At 42.7% G+C, this 20,470-nt stretch overlaps 4 non-coding genes across 4 annotated transcripts; all 4 read left to right on the top strand.

The window, feature by feature from the left end:
- Positions 1-4,789: 4,789 nt before the first annotated feature.
- On the top strand, positions 4,790-4,863 carry trnan-guu (transfer RNA asparagine (anticodon GUU)). Its single transcript has one exon. It is a non-coding gene; the product is annotated as a tRNA-Asn (tRNA).
- A 5,604-nt stretch (positions 4,864-10,467) lies between these two features.
- trnan-guu (transfer RNA asparagine (anticodon GUU)) lies at positions 10,468-10,541 on the top strand. Its single transcript has one exon. It is a non-coding gene; the product is annotated as a tRNA-Asn (tRNA).
- A 5,177-nt stretch (positions 10,542-15,718) lies between these two features.
- On the top strand, positions 15,719-15,790 carry trnad-guc (transfer RNA aspartic acid (anticodon GUC)). Its single transcript has one exon. It is a non-coding gene; the product is annotated as a tRNA-Asp (tRNA).
- Positions 15,791-16,068: 278 nt separating this feature from the next.
- On the top strand, positions 16,069-16,142 carry trnan-guu (transfer RNA asparagine (anticodon GUU)). The gene has a single exon. It is a non-coding gene; the product is annotated as a tRNA-Asn (tRNA).
- The last annotated feature ends 4,328 nt before the right edge of the window (positions 16,143-20,470 follow it).

Here is a 20,470-nt window from a genome sequence, read left to right as displayed (position 1 = left end):
AGCCTCGCTACTGTATATAGCCTGTCTTTTTACTGTTGTTTTATTTCTTTACTTACCTATTGTTCACCTAATACCTTTTTTGCACTATTGGTTAAGAGCCTGTAAGTAAGCAGTTCACTGTAAGGTCTACACCTGTTGTATTCGGCACACGTGACAAATAAACTTGGATTTGATTTGAAAGCAAAGGCCTGTGGTTTTATTACTGTATATCTCGACCGTTTTGTTAGGAAAATATAAATCTGGCTCAAAGGACCATATTTTTGTATATAGATAAGCATCCTTCTCGAAGGACCATATACATCATCAATATATATTAACAGTGGTGGAAAAAGAACCCAATTGTCATACTTGAGTAAAAGTAAAGATGCTTTAAAAGAAAATGACTCAAGTAAAAGTTACTCCAGTAGTAAAATCTAAACGTTTTTGGTTTTAAATGTACTTGAGTATCAAAAGTAAAAGTGTAAATCATTTAAAATGTGTTATATTAAGCAAACCAAACAACACGATTATCTTATTTTTTAATTTACGGAGAGCCAGGGGCACGGTTCACCACTCAGCCACAATTTACAAACAAATCATTTGTGTTTAGTGAGTCTGCCAGATAAGAGGCAGTAGGGATGACCCGGGATGTTCTCTTGATAAGTGCGTGAATTGCACGATTTTCCTGTCCTGCTAAGCATTCAAAATGTAACGACTTCTTATGGGTGTCAGGGAAAATGTATGGAGTAAAAAGTACATTATTCTCTTTAGAAATGTAGTGAAGTAAAAGTAGTCCAAAATATGATTAGTTAAGTACAGATACCCCAAAAAACGACTTAAGAATTACTTTAAAGTATTTTTACTTAAGTACTTTACACCACTGTATATTAATCTGGCTCGACGGACTATATCATGATATATATATATATATATATATATATATATATATATATATACATACAGTGCTCAAAAAAATAAAGGGAACACTTAAACAACACAATGTAACTCCAAGTCAATCACACTTCTGTGAAATCAAACTGTCCACTTAGGAAGCAACACTGATTGACAATAAATTTCACATGCTGTTGTGCAAATGGAATAGACAACAGGTGGAAATTATAGGCAATTAGCAAGACACCCCCAATAAAGGAGTGGTTCTGCAGGTGGGGACCACAGACCACTTCTCAGTTCCTATGCTTCCTGGCTGATGTTTTGGTCACTTTTGAATGCTGGCGGTGCTTTCACTCTAGTGGTAGCATGAGACGGAGTCTACAACCCACACAAGTGGCTCAGGTAGTGCAGCTCATCCAGGATGGCACATCAATGCGAGCTGTGGCAAGAAGGTTTGCTGTGTCTGTCAGCGTAGTGTCCAGAGCATGGAGGCGCTACCAGGAGACAGGCCAGTACATCAGGAGACGTGGAGAAGGCCGTAGGAGGGCAACAACCCAGCAGCAGGTCCGCTACCTCCGCCTTTGTGCAAGGAGAAGCAGGAGAAGCACTGCCAGAGCCCTGCAAAATGACCTCCAGCAGGCCACAAATGTGCATGTGTCTGATCAAACGGTCAGAAACAGACTCCATGAGGGTGGTATGAGGGCCCGACGTCCACAGGTGGGGGTTGTGCTTACAGCCCAACACCGTGCAGGACGTTTGGCATTTGCCAGAGAACACCAAGATTGGCAAATTCGCCACTGGCGCCCTGTGCTCTTCACAGATGAAAGCACGTTCACACTGAGCACGTGACAGACGTGACAGAGTCTGGAGACGCCGTGGAGAACGTTCTGCTGCCTGCAACATCCTCCAGCATGACCGGTTTGGCGGTGGGTCAGTCATGGTGTGGTGTGGGGTGGGGTGGGTGGCATTTCTTTGGGGGGCCGCACAGCCCTCCATGTGCTCGCCAGAGGTAGCCTGACTGCCATTAGGTACCGAGATGAGATCCTCAGACCCCTTGTGAGACCATATGCTGGTTCAGTTGGCCCTGGGTTCCTCCTAATGCAAGACAATGCTAGACCTCATGTGGCTGGAGTGTGTCAGCAGTTCCTACAAGAGGAAAGGCATTGATCCTATGGACTGGCCCGCCCGTTCCCCAGACCTGAATCCAATTGAGCACATCTGGGACATCATGTCTCGCTCCATCCACCAACGCCACGTTGCACCACAGACTGTCCAAGAGTTGGCGGATGCTTTAGTCCAGGTCTCGGAGGAGATCCCTCAGGAGACCATCCGCCACCTCATCAGGAGCATGCCCAGGCGTTGTAGGGAGGTCATACAGGCACGTGGAGGCCACACACACTACTGAGCCTCATTTTGACTTGTTTTAAGGACATTACATCAAAGTTGGATCAGCTTGTAGTGTGGTTTTCCACTTTAATTTTGAGTGTGACTCCAAATCCAGACCTCCATGGGTTGATAAATTGGATTTCCATTGATTATTTTTGTGTGATTTTGTTGTCAGCACATTCAACTATGTAAAGAAAAAAGTATTTAATAAGATTATTTCTTTCATTCAGATCGAGGATGTGTTGTTTAAGTGTTCCCTTTATTTTTTTGATCAGTATATATATATATATATATATATATATATATATATATATATATATATATATATATATATATATATTTAACGGCGGTACATCATTACTTTAAGAAGCGAAGGTCAGTCAATCTGGAAAATTTCAACAACTTTGAAAGTTTCTTCAAGCGCAGTCGCAAAAACCATCAAGCGCTATGATGAAACTGGCTCTCATGAGGACCGCCACAGGAAAGGAAGACCCAGAGTTAGCTCTGCTGCGGAGAAAAAGTTCATTCGAGTTACCAGCCTCAGAAATTGCAGCCCAAATAAATGCTTCACAGAGTTCAAGTAACAGACACATCTCAACATCAACTGTTCAGAAGAGACTACGTGAATCAGGCCTTCATGGTCGAATTGCTGTAAAACAAAAACATTACTAAAGGACACCAATAATATGAAGAGACTTGCTTGGGCCAAGAAACACGAGCAATGGCCATTAGATTGTTGGAAATCTGTCCTTTGGTCTGACTCCAAATTTGAGATTTTTGGTTCCAACCGCTCTGTCTTTGTGAGACGCGGAGTAGGTGAACGCATGATCTCCGCGTGTGTGATTCCCACCGTGAAGCAAGGAGGAGGTGTGATGGTGTGGGGATGCTTTGCTGGTGACACTGTTGGTGATTTTATTTAGAATTCAAGGCACACTTAACCAGCATTGCTACCACAGTATTCTGCAGCGATACGCCATCCCATCTGGTTTGCGCTTAGTGGGACTATCATTTGTTTTTCAACAGGACAATGACCCAACACACCTCCAGGCTGTGTAAGGGCTATTTGACCAAGAAGGAGAGTGATGGAGTGCTGCATCAAATGACCTGGCCTCCACAATCACCTGATTGAGAGAGTTTGGGATGAGTTGGACCGCAGAGTGAAGGAAAAGCAGCCAACAAGTGCTCAGCATTTGTGGGAACTCCTTCAAGACTGTTGAAAAGCATTCCAGGTGCAGCTGGTGGAGAGAATGCCAAGAGTGTGCAAAGCTGTCATCAAGACAAAGGGTGGCTACTTTGAAGAATATAAAATATATTTTTATTTCTTTAACACTTTTTTAGTTACTACAAGATACCATGTGTTATTTTATAGTTTTGATGTCTTCACTTTTATTCTACAATGTAGAAAATAGTAAAAAATCTAGAAGAAAAAAAACCTTGAATGAGTAGGTGTGTCCCAACTTTTGACTGGTTCTGGATATGTGTATGTATGTCTATATTAATCTGGTTTGAGGAACAATAAATTCAGAATCTATTATCCACTCTTGTTACTGCTAGAACTTCTTTTCATTTTCAGCAACCCCCATTATGATAAATCACTGTATATCACCTTGTATAACTTTGAGAAAATTCTAATGAATGTATTTTGTCTCGTTGTTTAAAGTGTGCGCAGGACTTGTTTATAGGAAAATGTTGGTATCGTGTTTGTTAGGGATGGTTGTCAGAGTTGACCGTGTTTGTTTGGGATAGTTGTCAGAGTTGACCGTGTTTGTTAGGGATGGTTGTCAAGAGTTGACTGAAGGACTAAATGCGCCAGCTCGATATACCGTCATCAAATGTAAATTCAACAGTTCAACTGTTGTTTTATTAAATAAAGCATTTCAATTGGCACGGTGTATCCCTGTATGTAATAATGTCTCAATGATCATTTAATTTAGAAAAAACGTTTTCAGTGTTAAAATAGGCCCACCCCCGCAAAAAAGGTCAACAAAAATGAACAGGCACACAAGTAATGAAATACTGAGGTCCGTTTGGATATTTGAATATTCAAACAACCGTGGTCGTCTGCTGTGTGTGTGTGTGTGTGTGTATGCGTGTCTAAATGTGGACTTATATTGACAAAGAAGGGGATGCTGTTGCTTTAACTGAAAGTGACCTGCAGAGGTAGAATTCCAGCACACACTCAGTCCTCGTTAGGATAGTGGTCAGTATCCCCGCCTGTCACGCGGGAGACCGGGGTTCAATTCCCCGACGGGGAGGTGAACATTTTATTGTCCTTTTACTTCACCGGGAGACGGATTGGGAGGGACATGAACAACATTTAGAAAACATCTGTCTTTGAGATAAACCACGTAGTATATACGTCTGTTCAGATCTGGATATTACCCCTCTGTTTAGCCGCACAATTATGAATGGAAGCTGAATATGTCTCTTTCTGGATAAGATAATAGCATTTTTGCAACCACGTAACGGCGGAGTGATTTCCATGAAATGAACGTGGTCCTTGTTCCACGTGGGTCCATGTCCTAGCAGTTTAGTCTCTGTGGCGCAATTGGTTAGCGCGTTAGACTGTTAATCTAAAGGTTGGTGGTTCAAGCCCACCCAGGGACGAGTGTTTTCTAATTGTTGAGCTCTGTGATGTAAGAACACTTTCCTGGAGTGTAAATTTGATGACGTGTACTCTTTTTTTAAACGTGATTGGTGAGTTGTTGAATCTAAAAGAGGAGGAGTATGATATTTTACATCCTAGTAAAATGGGTGTCAGTGGCCTGTGATCATCAGTTGCTGAATAGCTTCACCATGTATCTAAACTCCCGATAGAATGAGATCGCAGACAGCCAGGGGTCAAAGGTCAGCTTTTTACCAACTCCATGTCTGTGGCTCAATTGCTTTGAGCCTTAGACTGTTAATCTAAAGTTTTGATTTATGTGTTTCAACATACAACATGAGAACAGTCGCATTGAAACCACAGGTAAAATGGGAGGCGGTGGCCTGATTGCATATATAGCTACAGAGGGTAGTGCGTACGGCCCAGTACATCACTGGGGCTAAGCTGCCTGCCATCCAGGACCTCTACACCAGGTGGTGTCAGAGGAAGGCCCTAAAAATTGTCAAAGAGTCCAGCCACCCCAGTCATAGACTGTTCTCTCTACTACCGCATGGCAAGCCGTACCGGAGTGCCAAGTCTAGGACAAAAAGGCTTCTACACAGTTTTTACCCGCAAGCCATAAGACTCCTGAACAGGCAATCAAATGGCTACCCAAACTATTTGCATTGTGTCCCGCCAACCCCTCTTTTACGCTTTTGCTACTCTCTGTTCATCATATATGCTTAGTCACTTTAACCATATCTACATGTACATACTACCTCAACCAGCCTGACTAACCGGTGTCTGTATGTAGCCTCGCTACTTTTATAGCCTCGCTACTGTATATAGCCTGTCTTTTTACTGTTGTTTTATTTCTTTACTTACCTATTGTTCACCTAATACCTTTTTTGCACTATTGGTTAAGAGCCTGTAAGTAAGCAGTTCACTGTAAGGTCTACACCTGTTGTATTCGGCACACGTGACAAATAAACTTGGATTTGATTTGAAAGCAAAGGCCTGTGGTTTTATTACTGTATATCTCGACCGTTTTGTTAGGAAAATATAAATCTGGCTCAAAGGACCATATTTTTGTATATAGATAAGCATCCTTCTCGAAGGACCATATACATCATCAATATATATTAACAGTGGTGGAAAAAGAACCCAATTGTCATACTTGAGTAAAAGTAAAGATGCTTTAAAAGAAAATGACTCAAGTAAAAGTTACTCCAGTAGTAAAATCTAAACGTTTTTGGTTTTAAATGTACTTGAGTATCAAAAGTAAAAGTGTAAATCATTTAAAATGTGTTATATTAAGCAAACCAAACAACACGATTATCTTATTTTTTAATTTACGGAGAGCCAGGGGCACGGTTCACCACTCAGCCACAATTTACAAACAAATCATTTGTGTTTAGTGAGTCTGCCAGATAAGAGGCAGTAGGGATGACCCGGGATGTTCTCTTGATAAGTGCGTGAATTGCACGATTTTCCTGTCCTGCTAAGCATTCAAAATGTAACGACTTCTTATGGGTGTCAGGGAAAATGTATGGAGTAAAAAGTACATTATTCTCTTTAGAAATGTAGTGAAGTAAAAGTAGTCCAAAATATGATTAGTTAAGTACAGATACCCCAAAAAACGACTTAAGAATTACTTTAAAGTATTTTTACTTAAGTACTTTACACCACTGTATATTAATCTGGCTCGACGGACTATATCATGATATATATATATATATATATATATATATATATATATATATATATATATACATACAGTGCTCAAAAAAATAAAGGGAACACTTAAACAACACAATGTAACTCCAAGTCAATCACACTTCTGTGAAATCAAACTGTCCACTTAGGAAGCAACACTGATTGACAATAAATTTCACATGCTGTTGTGCAAATGGAATAGACAACAGGTGGAAATTATAGGCAATTAGCAAGACACCCCCAATAAAGGAGTGGTTCTGCAGGTGGGGACCACAGACCACTTCTCAGTTCCTATGCTTCCTGGCTGATGTTTTGGTCACTTTTGAATGCTGGCGGTGCTTTCACTCTAGTGGTAGCATGAGACGGAGTCTACAACCCACACAAGTGGCTCAGGTAGTGCAGCTCATCCAGGATGGCACATCAATGCGAGCTGTGGCAAGAAGGTTTGCTGTGTCTGTCAGCGTAGTGTCCAGAGCATGGAGGCGCTACCAGGAGACAGGCCAGTACATCAGGAGACGTGGAGAAGGCCGTAGGAGGGCAACAACCCAGCAGCAGGTCCGCTACCTCCGCCTTTGTGCAAGGAGAAGCAGGAGAAGCACTGCCAGAGCCCTGCAAAATGACCTCCAGCAGGCCACAAATGTGCATGTGTCTGATCAAACGGTCAGAAACAGACTCCATGAGGGTGGTATGAGGGCCCGACGTCCACAGGTGGGGGTTGTGCTTACAGCCCAACACCGTGCAGGACGTTTGGCATTTGCCAGAGAACACCAAGATTGGCAAATTCGCCACTGGCGCCCTGTGCTCTTCACAGATGAAAGCACGTTCACACTGAGCACGTGACAGACGTGACAGAGTCTGGAGACGCCGTGGAGAACGTTCTGCTGCCTGCAACATCCTCCAGCATGACCGGTTTGGCGGTGGGTCAGTCATGGTGTGGTGTGGGGTGGGGTGGGTGGCATTTCTTTGGGGGGCCGCACAGCCCTCCATGTGCTCGCCAGAGGTAGCCTGACTGCCATTAGGTACCGAGATGAGATCCTCAGACCCCTTGTGAGACCATATGCTGGTTCAGTTGGCCCTGGGTTCCTCCTAATGCAAGACAATGCTAGACCTCATGTGGCTGGAGTGTGTCAGCAGTTCCTACAAGAGGAAAGGCATTGATCCTATGGACTGGCCCGCCCGTTCCCCAGACCTGAATCCAATTGAGCACATCTGGGACATCATGTCTCGCTCCATCCACCAACGCCACGTTGCACCACAGACTGTCCAAGAGTTGGCGGATGCTTTAGTCCAGGTCTCGGAGGAGATCCCTCAGGAGACCATCCGCCACCTCATCAGGAGCATGCCCAGGCGTTGTAGGGAGGTCATACAGGCACGTGGAGGCCACATACACTACTGAGCCTCATTTTGACTTGTTTTAAGGACATTACATCAAAGTTGGATCAGCTTGTAGTGTGGTTTTCCACTTTAATTTTGAGTGTGACTCCAAATCCAGACCTCCATGGGTTGATAAATTGGATTTCCATTGATTATTTTTGTGTGATTTTGTTGTCAGCACATTCAACTATGTAAAGAAAAAAGCATTTAATAAGATTATTTCTTTCATTCAGATCGAGGATGTGTTGTTTAAGTGTTCCCTTTATTTTTTTGATCAGTATATATATATATATATATATATATATATATATATATATATATATATATATATATATATATATATATATTTAACGGCGGTACATCATTACTTTAAGAAGCGAAGGTCAGTCAATCTGGAAAATTTCAACAACTTTGAAAGTTTCTTCAAGCGCAGTCGCAAAAACCATCAAGCGCTATGATGAAACTGGCTCTCATGAGGACCGCCACAGGAAAGGAAGACCCAGAGTTAGCTCTGCTGCGGAGAAAAAGTTCATTCGAGTTACCAGCCTCAGAAATTGCAGCCCAAATAAATGCTTCACAGAGTTCAAGTAACAGACACATCTCAACATCAACTGTTCAGAAGAGACTACGTGAATCAGGCCTTCATGGTCGAATTGCTGTAAAACAAAAACATTACTAAAGGACACCAATAATATGAAGAGACTTGCTTGGGCCAAGAAACACGAGCAATGGCCATTAGATTGTTGGAAATCTGTCCTTTGGTCTGACTCCAAATTTGAGATTTTTGGTTCCAACCGCTCTGTCTTTGTGAGACGCGGAGTAGGTGAACGCATGATCTCCGCGTGTGTGATTCCCACCGTGAAGCAAGGAGGAGGTGTGATGGTGTGGGGATGCTTTGCTGGTGACACTGTTGGTGATTTTATTTAGAATTCAAGGCACACTTAACCAGCATTGCTACCACAGTATTCTGCAGCGATACGCCATCCCATCTGGTTTGCGCTTAGTGGGACTATCATTTGTTTTTCAACAGGACAATGACCCAACACACCTCCAGGCTGTGTAAGGGCTATTTGACCAAGAAGGAGAGTGATGGAGTGCTGCATCAAATGACCTGGCCTCCACAATCACCTGATTGAGAGAGTTTGGGATGAGTTGGACCGCAGAGTGAAGGAAAAGCAGCCAACAAGTGCTCAGCATTTGTGGGAACTCCTTCAAGACTGTTGAAAAGCATTCCAGGTGCAGCTGGTGGAGAGAATGCCAAGAGTGTGCAAAGCTGTCATCAAGACAAAGGGTGGCTACTTTGAAGAATATAAAATATATTTTTATTTCTTTAACACTTTTTTAGTTACTACAAGATACCATGTGTTATTTTATAGTTTTGATGTCTTCACTTTTATTCTACAATGTAGAAAATAGTAAAAAATCTAGAAAAAAAAAACCTTGAATGAGTAGGTGTGTCCCAACTTTTGACTGGTTCTGGATATGTGTATGTATGTCTATATTAATCTGCTTTGAGGAACAATAAATTCAGAATCTATTATCCACTCTTGTTACTGCTAGAACTTCTTTTCATTTTCAGCAACCCCCATTATGATAAATCACTGTATATCACCTTGTATAACTTTGAGAAAATTCTAATGAATGTATTTTGTCTCGTTGTTTAAAGTGTGCGCAGGACTTGTTTATAGGAAAATGTTGGTATCGTGTTTGTTAGGGATGGTTGTCAGAGTTGACCGTGTTTGTTTGGGATAGTTGTCAGAGTTGACCGTGTTTGTTAGGGATGGTTGTCAAGAGTTGACTGAAGGACTAAATGCGCCAGCTCGATATACCGTCATCAAATGTAAATTCAACAGTTCAACTGTTGTTTTATTAAATAAAGCATTTCAATTGGCACGGTGTATCCCTGTATGTAATAATGTCTCAATGATCATTTAATTTAGAAAAAACGTTTTCAGTGTTAAAATAGGCCCACCCCCGCAAAAAAGGTCAACAAAAATGAACAGGCACACAAGTAATGAAATACTGAGGTCCGTTTGGATATTTGAATATTCAAACAACCGTGGTCGTCTGCTGTGTGTGTGTGTGTGTGTATGCGTGTCTAAATGTGGACTTATATTGACAAAGAAGGGGATGCTGTTGCTTTAACTGAAAGTGACCTGCAGAGGTAGAATTCCAGCACACACTCAGTCCTCGTTAGTATAGTGGTCAGTATCCCCGCCTGTCACGCGTGAGATCGGGGTTCAATTCCCCGACGGGGAGGTGAACATTTTATTGTCCTTTTACTTCAACGGGAGACGAATTGGGAGGGACATGAACAACATTTAGAAAACATCTGTCTTTGAGATAAACCACGTAGTATATACGTCTGTTCAGATCTGGATATTACCCCTCTGTTTAGCCGCACAATTATGAATGGAAGCTGAATATGTCTCTTTCTGGATAAGATAATAGCATTTTTGCAACCACGTAACGGCGGAGTGATTTCCATGAAATGAACGTGGTCCTTGTTCCACGTGGGTCCATGTCCTACCAGTTTAGTCTCTGTGGCGCAATTGGTTAGCGCGTTAGACTGTTAATCTAAAGGTTGGTGGTTCAAGCCCACCCAGGGACGAGTGTTTTCTAATTGTTGAGCTCTGTGATGTAAGAACACTTTCCTGGAGTGTAAATTTGATGACGTGTACTCTTTTTTTAAACGTGATTGGTGAGTTGTTGAATGTAAAAGAGGAGGAGTATGATATTTTACATCCTAGTAAAATGGGTGTCAGTGGCCTGTGATCATCAGTTGCTGAATAGCTTCACCATGTATCTAAACTCCCGATAGAATGAGATCGCAGACAGCCAGGGGTCAAAGGTCAGCTTTTTACCAACTCCATGTCTGTGGCTCAATTGCTTTGAGCCTTAGACTGTTAATCTAAAGTTTTGATTTATGTGTTTCAACATACAACATGAGAACAGTCGCATTGAAACCACAGGTAAAATGGGAGGCGGTGGCCTGATTGCATATATAGCTACAGAGGGTAGTGCGTACGGCCCAGTACATCACTGGGGCTAAGCTGCCTGCCATCCAGGACCTCTACACCAGGTGGTGTCAGAGGAAGGCCCTAAAAATTGTCAAAGAGTCCAGCCACCCCAGTCATAGACTGTTCTCTCTACTACCGCATGGCAAGCCGTACCGGAGTGCCAAGTCTAGGACAAAAAGGCTTCTACACAGTTTTTACCCGCAAGCCATAAGACTCCTGAACAGGCAATGAAATGGCTACCCAAACTATTTGCATTGTGTCCCGCCAACCCCTCTTTTACGCTTTTGCTACTCTCTGTTCATCATATATGCTTAGTCACTTTAACCATATCTACATGTACATACTACCTCAACCAGCCTGACTAACCGGTGTCTGTATGTAGCCTCGCTACTTTTATAGCCTCGCTACTGTATATAGCCTGTCTTTTTACTGTTGTTTTATTTCTTTACTTACCTATTGTTCACCTAATACCTTTTTTGCACTATTGGTTAAGAGCCTGTAAGTAAGCAGTTCACTGTAAGGTCTACACCTGTTGTATTCGGCACACGTGACAAATAAACTTGGATTTGATTTGAAAGCAAAGGCCTGTGGTTTTATTACTGTATATCTCGACCGTTTTGTTAGGAAAATATAAATCTGGCTCAAAGGACCATATTTTTGTATAGAGATAAGCATCCTTCTCGAAGGACCATATACATCATCAATATATATTAACAGTGGTGGAAAAAGAACCCAATTGTCATACTTGAGTAAAAGTAAAGATGCTTTAAAAGAAAATGACTCAAGTAAAAGTTACTCCAGTAGTAAAATCTAAACGTTTTTGGTTTTAAATGTACTTGAGTATCAAAAGTAAAAGTGTAAATCATTTAAAATGTGTTATATTAAGCAAACCAAACAACACGATTATCTTATTTTTTAATTTACGGAGAGCCAGGGGCACGGTTCACCACTCAGCCACAATTTACAAACAAATCATTTGTGTTTAGTGAGTCTGCCAGATAAGAGGCAGTAGGGATGACCCGGGATGTTCTCTTGATAAGTGCGTGAATTGCACGATTTTCCTGTCCTGCTAAGCATTCAAAATGTAACGACTTCTTATGGGTGTCAGGGAAAATGTATGGAGTAAAAAGTACATTATTCTCTTTAGAAATGTAGTGAAGTAAAAGTAGTCCAAAATATGATTAGTTAAGTACAGATACCCCAAAAAACGACTTAAGAATTACTTTAAAGTATTTTTACTTAAGTACTTTACACCACTGTATATGAATCTGGCTCGACGGACTATATCATTTAGTTATATATATATATATATACATACAGTGCTCAAAAAAATAAAGGGAACACTTAAACAACACAATGTAACTCCAAGTCAATCACACTTCTGTGAAATCAAACTGTCCACTTAGGAAGCAACACTGATTGACAATAAATTTCACATGCTGTTGTGCAAATGGAATAGACAACAGGTGGAAATTATAGGCAATTAGCAAGACATCCCCAATAAAGGAGTGGTTCTGCAGGTGGGGACCACAGACCACTTCTCAGTTCCTATGCTTCCTTGCTGATGTTTTGGTCACTTTTGAATGCTGGCGGTGCTTTCACTCTAGTGGTAGCATGAGACGGAGTCTACAACCCACACAAGTGGCTCAGGTAGTGCAGCTCATCCAGGATGGCACATCAATGCGAGCTGTGGCAAGAAGGTTTGCTGTGTCTGTCAGCGTAGTGTCCAGAGCATGGAGGCGCTACCAGGAGACAGGCCAGTACATCAGGAGACGTGGAGAAGGCCGTAGGAGGGCAACAACCCAGCAGCAGGTCCGCTACCTCCGCCTTTGTGCAAGGAGAAGCAGGAGAAGCACTGCCAGAGCCCTGCAAAATGACCTCCAGCAGGCCACAAATGTGCATGTGTCTGATCAAACGGTCAGAAACAGACTCCATGAGGGTGGTATGAGGGCCCGACGTCCACAGGTGGGGGTTGTGCTTACAGCCCAACACCGTGCAGGACGTTTGGCATTTGCCAGAGAACACCAAGATTGGCAAATTCGCCACTGGCGCCCTGTGCTCTTCACAGATGAAAGCAGGTTCACACTGAGCACGTGACAGACGTGACAGAGTCTGGAGACGCCGTGGAGAACGTTCTGCTGCCTGCAACATCCTCCAGCATGACCGGTTTGGCGTTGGGTCAGTCATGGTGTGGGGTGGGGTGGGTGGCATTTCTTTGGGGGGCCGCACAGCCCTCCATGTGCTCGCCAGAGGTAGCCTGACTGCCATTAGGTACCGAGATGAGATCCTCAGACCCCTTGTGAGACCATATGCTGGTTCAGTTGGCCCTGGGTTCCTCCTAATGCAAGACAATGCTAGACCTCATGTGGCTGGAGTGTGTCAGCAGTTCCTACAAGAGGAAAGGCATTGATCCTATGGACTGGCCCGCCCGTTCCCCAGACCTGAATCCAATTGAGCACATCTGGGACATCATGTCTCGCTCCATCCACCAACGCCACGTTGCACCACAGACTGTCCAAGAGTTGGCGGATGCTTTAGTCCAGGTCTGGGAGGAGATCCCTCAGGAGACCATCCGCCACCTCATCAGGAGCATGCCCAGGCGTTGTAGGGAGGTCATACAGGCACGTGGAGGCCACACACACTACTGAGCCTCATTTTGACTTGTTTTAAGGACATTACATCAAAGTTGGATCAGCTTGTAGTGTGGTTTTCCACTTTAATTTTGAGTGTGACTCCAAATCCAGACCTCCATGGGTTGATAAATTGGATTTCCATTGATTATTTGTGTGTGATTTTGTTGTCAGCACATTCAACTATGTAAAGAAAAAAGTATTTAATAAGATTATTTCTTTCATTCAGATCGAGGATGTGTTGTTTAAGTGTTCCCTTTATTTTTTTGATCAGTATATATATATATATATATATATATATTTAACGGCGGTACATCATTACTTTAAGAAGCGAAGGTCAGTCAATCTGGAAAATTTCAACAACTTTGAAAGTTTCTTCAAGCGCAGTCGCAAAAACCATCAAGCGCTATGATGAAACTGGCTCTCATGAGGACCGCCACAGGAAAGGAAGACCCAGAGTTAGCTCTGCTGCGGAGAAAAAGTTCAATCGAGTTACCAGCCTCAGAAATTGCAGCCCAAATAAATGCTTCACAGAGTTCAAGTAACAGACACATCTCAACATCAACTGTTCAGAAGAGACTACGTGAATCAGGCCTTCATGGTCGAATTGCTGTAAAACAAAAACATTACTAAAGGACACCAATAATATGAAGAGACTTGCTTGGGCCAAGAAACACGAGCAATGGCCATTAGATTGTTGGAAATCTGTCCTTTGGTCTGACTCCAAATTTGAGATTTTTGGTTCCAACCGCTCTGTCTTTGTGAGACGCGGAGTAGGTGAACGCATGATCTCCGCGTGTGTGATTCCCACCGTGAAGCAAGGAGGAGGTGTGATGGTGTGGGGATGCTTTGCTGGTGACACTGTTGGTGATTTTATTTAGAATTCAAGGCACACTTAACCAGCATTGCTACCACAGTATTCTGCAGCGATACGCCATCCCACCTGGTTTGCGCTTAGTGGGACTATCATTTGTTTTTCAACAGGACAATGACCCAACACACCTCCAGGCTGTGTAAGGGCTATTTGACCAAGAAGGAGAGTGATGGAGTGCTGCATCAAATGACCTGGCCTCCACAATCACCTGATTGAGAGAGTTTGGGATGAGTTGGACCGCAGAGTGAAGGAAAAGCAGCCAACAAGTGCTCAGCATTTGTGGGAACTCCTTCAAGACTGTTGAAAAGCATTCCACTTGCAGCTGGTGGAGAGAATGCCAAGAGTGTGCAAAGCTGTCATCAAGACAAAGGGTGGCTACTTTGAAGAATATAAAATATATTTTTATTTCTTTAACACTTTTTTAGTTACTACAAGATACCATGTGTTATTTTATAGTTTTGATGTCTTCACTTTTATTCTACAATGTAGAAAATAGTAAAAAATCTAGAAAAAAAAAACCTTGAATGAGTAGGTGTGTCCCAACTTTTGACTGGTTCTGGATATGTGTATGTATGTCTATATTAATCTGCTTTGAGGAACAATAAATTCAGAATCTATTATCCACTCTTGTTACTGCTAGAACTTCTTTTCATTTTCAGCAACCCCCATTATGATAAATCACTGTATATCACCTTGTATAACTTTGAGAAAATTCTAATGAATGTATTTTGTCTCGTTGTTTAAAGTGTGCGCAGGACTTGTTTATAGGAAAATGTTGGTATCGTGTTTGTTAGGGATGGTTGTCAGAGTTGACCGTGTTTGTTTGGGATAGTTGTCAGAGTTGACCGTGTTTGTTAGGGATGGTTGTCAAGAGTTGACTGAAGGACTAAATGCGCCAGCTCGATATACCGTCATCAAATGTAAATTCAACAGTTCAACTGTTGTTTTATTAAATAAAACATTTCAATTGTCACGGTGTATCCCTGTATGTAATAATGTCTCAATGATCATTTAATTTAGAAAAAACGTTTTCAGTGTTAAAATAGGCCCACCCCCGCAAAAAAAGGTCAACAAAAATGAACAGGCACACAAGTAATGAAATACTGAGGTCCGTTTGGATATTTGAATATTCAAACAACCGTGGTAGTCTGCTGTGTGTGTGTGTGTATGCGTGTCTAAATGTGGACTTATATTGACAAAGAAGGGGATGCTGTTGCTTTAACTGAAAGTGACCTGCAGAGGTAGAATTCCAGCACACACTCAGTCCTCGTTAGTATAGTGGTCAGTATCCCCGCCTGTCACGCGGGAGACCGGGGTTCAATTCCCCGACGGGGAGGTGAACATTTTATTGTCCTTTTACTTCACCGAGAGACGGATTGGGAGGGACATGAACAACATTTAGAAAACATCTGTCTTTGAGATAAACCACGTAGTATATACGTCTGTTCAGATCTGGATATTACCCCTCTGTTTAGCCGCACAATTATGAATGGAAGCTGAATATGTCTCTTTCTGGATAAGATAATAGCATTTTTGCAACCACGTAACGGCGGAGTGATTTCCATGAAATGAACGTGGTCCTTGTTCCACGTGGGTCCATGCTCTAGCAGTTTAGTTTCTGTGGCGCAATTGGTTAGCGCGTTAGACTGTTAATCTAAAGGTTGGTGGTTCAAGCCCACCCAGGGACGCGTGTTTTCTAATTGTTGAGCTCTGTGATGTAAGAACACTTTCCTGGAGTGTAAATTTGATGACGTGTACTCTTTTTTTAAACGTGATTGGTGAGTTGTTGAATGTAAAAGAGGAGGAGTATGATATTTTACATCCTAGTAACATGGGTGTCAGTGGCCTGTGATCATCAGTTGCTGAATAGCTTCACCATGTATCTAAACTCCAGATAGAATGAGATCGCAGACAGCCAGGGGTCAAAGGTCAGCTTTTTACCAACTCCATGTCTGTGGCTCAATTGCTTTGAGCCTTAGACTGTTAATCTAAAGTTTTGATTTATGTGTTTCAACATACAACATGAGAACAGTCGCATTGAAACCACAGGTAGAATGGGAGGCGGTGGCCTGATTGCATATATAGCTACAGAGGGTAGTGCGTACGGCCCAGTACATCACTGGGGCTAAGCTTCCTGACATCCAGGACCTCTACACCAGGTGGTGTCAGAGGAAGGCCCTAAAAATTGTCAAAGAGTCCAGCCACCCCAGTCATAGACTGTTCTCTCTACTACCGCATGGCAAGCCGTACCGGAGTGCCAAGTCTAGGACAAAAAGGCTTCTACACAGTTTTTACCCGCAAGCCATAAGACTCCTGATCAGGCAATGAAATGGCTACCCAAACTATTTGCATTGTGTCCCGCCAACCCCTCTTTTACGCTTTTGCTACTCTCTGTTCATCATATATGCTTAGTCACTTTAACCATATCTACATGTACATACTACCTCAACCAGCCTGACTAACCGGTGTCTGTATGTAGCCTCGCTACTTTTATAGCCTCGCTACTGTATATAGCCTGTCTTTTTACTGTTGTTTTATTTCTTTACTTACCTATTGTTCACCTAATACCTTTTTTGCACTATTGGTTAAGAGCCTGTAAGTAAGCAGTTCACTGTAAGGTCTACACCTGTTGTATTCGGCACACGTGACAAATAAACTTGGATTTGATTTGAAAGCAAAGGCCTGTGGTTTTATTACTGTATATCTCGACCGTTTTGTTAGGAAAATATAAATCTGGCTCAAAGGACCATATTTTTGTATATAGATAAGCATCCTTCTCGAAGGACCATATACATCATCAATATATATTAACAGTGGTGGAAAAAGAACCCAATTGTCATACTTGAGTAAAAGTATAGATACCAGTGGTGGAAAAAGTATCCAATTTTCATACTTGAGTAAAAGTAAAGATGCTTTAAAAGAAAATGACTCAAGTAAAAGTTACTCCAGTAGTAAAATCTAAACGTTTTTGGTTTTAAATGTACTTGAGTATCAAAAGTAAAAGTGTAAATCATTTAAAATGTGTTATATTAAGCAAACCAAACAACACGATTATCTTATTTTTTAATTTACGGAGAGCCAGGGGCACGGTTCACCACTCAGCCACAATTTACAAACAAATCATTTGTGTTTAGTGAGTCTGCCAGATAAGAGGCAGTAGGGATGACCCGGGATGTTCTCTTGATAAGTGTGTGAATTGCACGATTTTCCTGTCCTGCTAAGCATTCAAAATGTAACGACTTCTTATGGGTGTCAGGGAAAATGTATGGAGTAAAAAGTACATTATTCTCTTTAGAAATGTAGTGAAGTAAAAGTAGTCCAAAATATGATTAGTTAAGTACAGATACCCCAAAAAACGACTTAAGAATTACTTTAAAGTATTTTTACTTAAGTACTTTACACCACTGTATATGAATCTGGCTCGACGGACTATATCATTTAGTTATATATATATATATATACATACAGTGCTCAAAAAAATAAAGGGAACACTTAAACAACACAATGTAACTCCAAGTCAATCACACTTCTGTGAAATCAAACTGTCCACTTAGGAAGCAACACTGATTGACAATAAATTTCACATGCTGTTGTGCAAATGGAATAGACAACAGGTGGAAATTATAGGCAATTAGCAAGACACCCCCAATAAAGGAGTGGTTCTGCAGGTGGGGACCACAGACCACTTCTCAGTTCCTATGCTTCCTGGCTGATGTTTTGGTCACTTTTGAATGCTGGCGGTGCTTTCACTCTAGTGGTAGCATGAGACGGAGTCTACAACCCACACAAGTGGCTCAGGTAGTGCAGCTCATCCAGGATGGCACATCAATGCGAGCTGTGGCAAGAAGGTTTGCTGTGTCTGTCAGCGTAGTGTCCAGAGCATGGAGGCGCTACCAGGAGACAGGCCAGTACATCAGGAGACGTGGAGAAGGCCGTAGGAGGGCAACAACCCAGCAGCAGGTCCGCTACCTCCGCCTTTGTGCAAGGAGAAGCAGGAGAAGCACTGCCAGAGCCCTGCAAAATGACCTCCAGCAGGCCACAAATGTGCATGTGTCTGATCAAACGGTCAGAAACAGACTCCATGAGGGTGGTATGAGGGCCCGATGTCCACAGGTGGGGGTTGTGCTTACAGCCCAACACCGTGCAGGACGTTTGGCATTTGCCAGAGAACACCAAGATTGGCAAATTCGCCACTGGCGCCCTGTGCTCTTCACAGATGAAAGCAGGTTCACACTGAGCACGTGACAGACGTGACAGAGTCTGGAGACGCAGTGGAGAACGTTCTGCTGCCTGCAACATCCTCCAGCATGACCGGTTTGGCGTTGGGTCAGTCATGGTGTGGGGTGGGGTGGGTGGCATTTCTTTGGGGGGCCGCACAGCCCTCCATGTGCTCGCCAGAGGTAGCCTGACTGCCATTAGGTACCGAGATGAGATCCTCAGACCCCTTGTGAGACCATATGCTGTTTCAGTTGGCCCTGGGTTCCTCCTAATGCAAGACAATGCTAGACCTCATGTGGCTGGAGTGTGTCAGCAGTTCCTACAAGAGGAAAGGCATTGATCCTATGGACTGGCCCGCCCGTTCCCCAGACCTGAATCCAATTGAGCACATCTGGGACATCATGTCTCGCTCCATCCACCAACGCCACGTTGCACCACAGACTGTCCAAGAGTTGGCGGATGCTTTAGTCCAGGTCTGGGAGGAGATCCCTCAGGAGACCATCCGCCACCTCATCAGGAGCATGCCCAGGCGTTGTAGGGAGGTCATACAGGCACGTGGAGGCCACACACACTACTGAGCCTCATTTTGACTTGTTTTAAGGACATTACATCAAAGTTGGATCAGCTTGTAGTGTGGTTTTCCACTTTAATTTTGAGTGTGACTCCAAATCCAGACCTCCATGGGTTGATAAATTGGATTTCCATTGATTATTTTTGTGTGATTTTGTTGTCAGCACATTCAACTATGTAAAGAAAAAAGTATTTAATAAGATTATTTCTTTCATTCAGATCGAGGATGTGTTGTTTAAGTGTTCCCTTTATTTTTTTGATCAGTATATATATATATATATATATATATATATATATATATATATATATATTTAACGGCGGTACATCATTACTTTAAGAAGCGAAGGTCAGTCAATCTGGAAAATTTCAACAACTTTGAAAGTTTCTTCAAGCGCAGTCGCAAAAACCATCAAGCGCTATGATGAAACTGGCTCTCATGAGGACCGCCACAGGAAAGGAAGACCCAGAGTTAGCTCTGCTGCGGAGAAAAAGTTCTTGCGAGTTACCAGCCTCAGAAATTGCAGCCCAAATAAATGCTTCACAGAGTTCAAGTAACAGACACATCTCAACATCAACTGTTCAGAAGAGACTACGTGAATCAGGCCTTCATGGTCGAATTGCTGTAAAACAAAAACATTACTAAAGGACACCAATAATATGAAGAGACTTGCTTGGGCCAAGAAACACGAGCAATGGCCATTAGATTGTTGGAAATCTGTCCTTTGGTCTGACTCCAAATTTGAGATTTTTGGTTCCAACCGCTCTGTCTTTGTGAGACGCGGAGTAGGTGAACGCATGATCTCCGCGTGTGTGATTCCCACCGTGAAGCAAGGAGGAGGTGTGATGGTGTGGGGATGCTTTGCTGGTGACACTGTTGGTGATTTTATTTAGAATTCAAGGCACACTTAACCAGCATTGCTACCACAGTATTCTGCAGCGATACGCCATCCCACCTGGTTTGCGCTTAGTGGGACTATCATTTGTTTTTCAACAGGACAATGACCCAACACACCTCCAGGCTGTGTAAGGGCTATTTGACCAAGAAGGAGAGTGATGGAGTGCTGCATCAAATGACCTGGCCTCCACAATCACCTGATTGAGAGAGTTTGGGATGAGTTGGACCGCAGAGTGAAGGAAAAGCAGCCAACAAGTGCTCAGCATTTGTGGGAACTCCTTCAAGACTGTTGAAAAGCATTCCACTTGCAGCTGGTGGAGAGAATGCCAAGAG

The sequence above is a fragment of the Salmo salar genome, chromosome 18, assembly GCF_965601325.2.
Source record: "Salmo salar chromosome 18, fSalSal1, whole genome shotgun sequence".
In the NCBI taxonomy this organism is placed as follows: Eukaryota; Metazoa; Chordata; class Actinopteri; order Salmoniformes; family Salmonidae; genus Salmo; species Salmo salar.
Note: the sequence above shows the minus strand (reverse complement) of the source record. Positions and strands in the feature narration are given on the sequence as shown.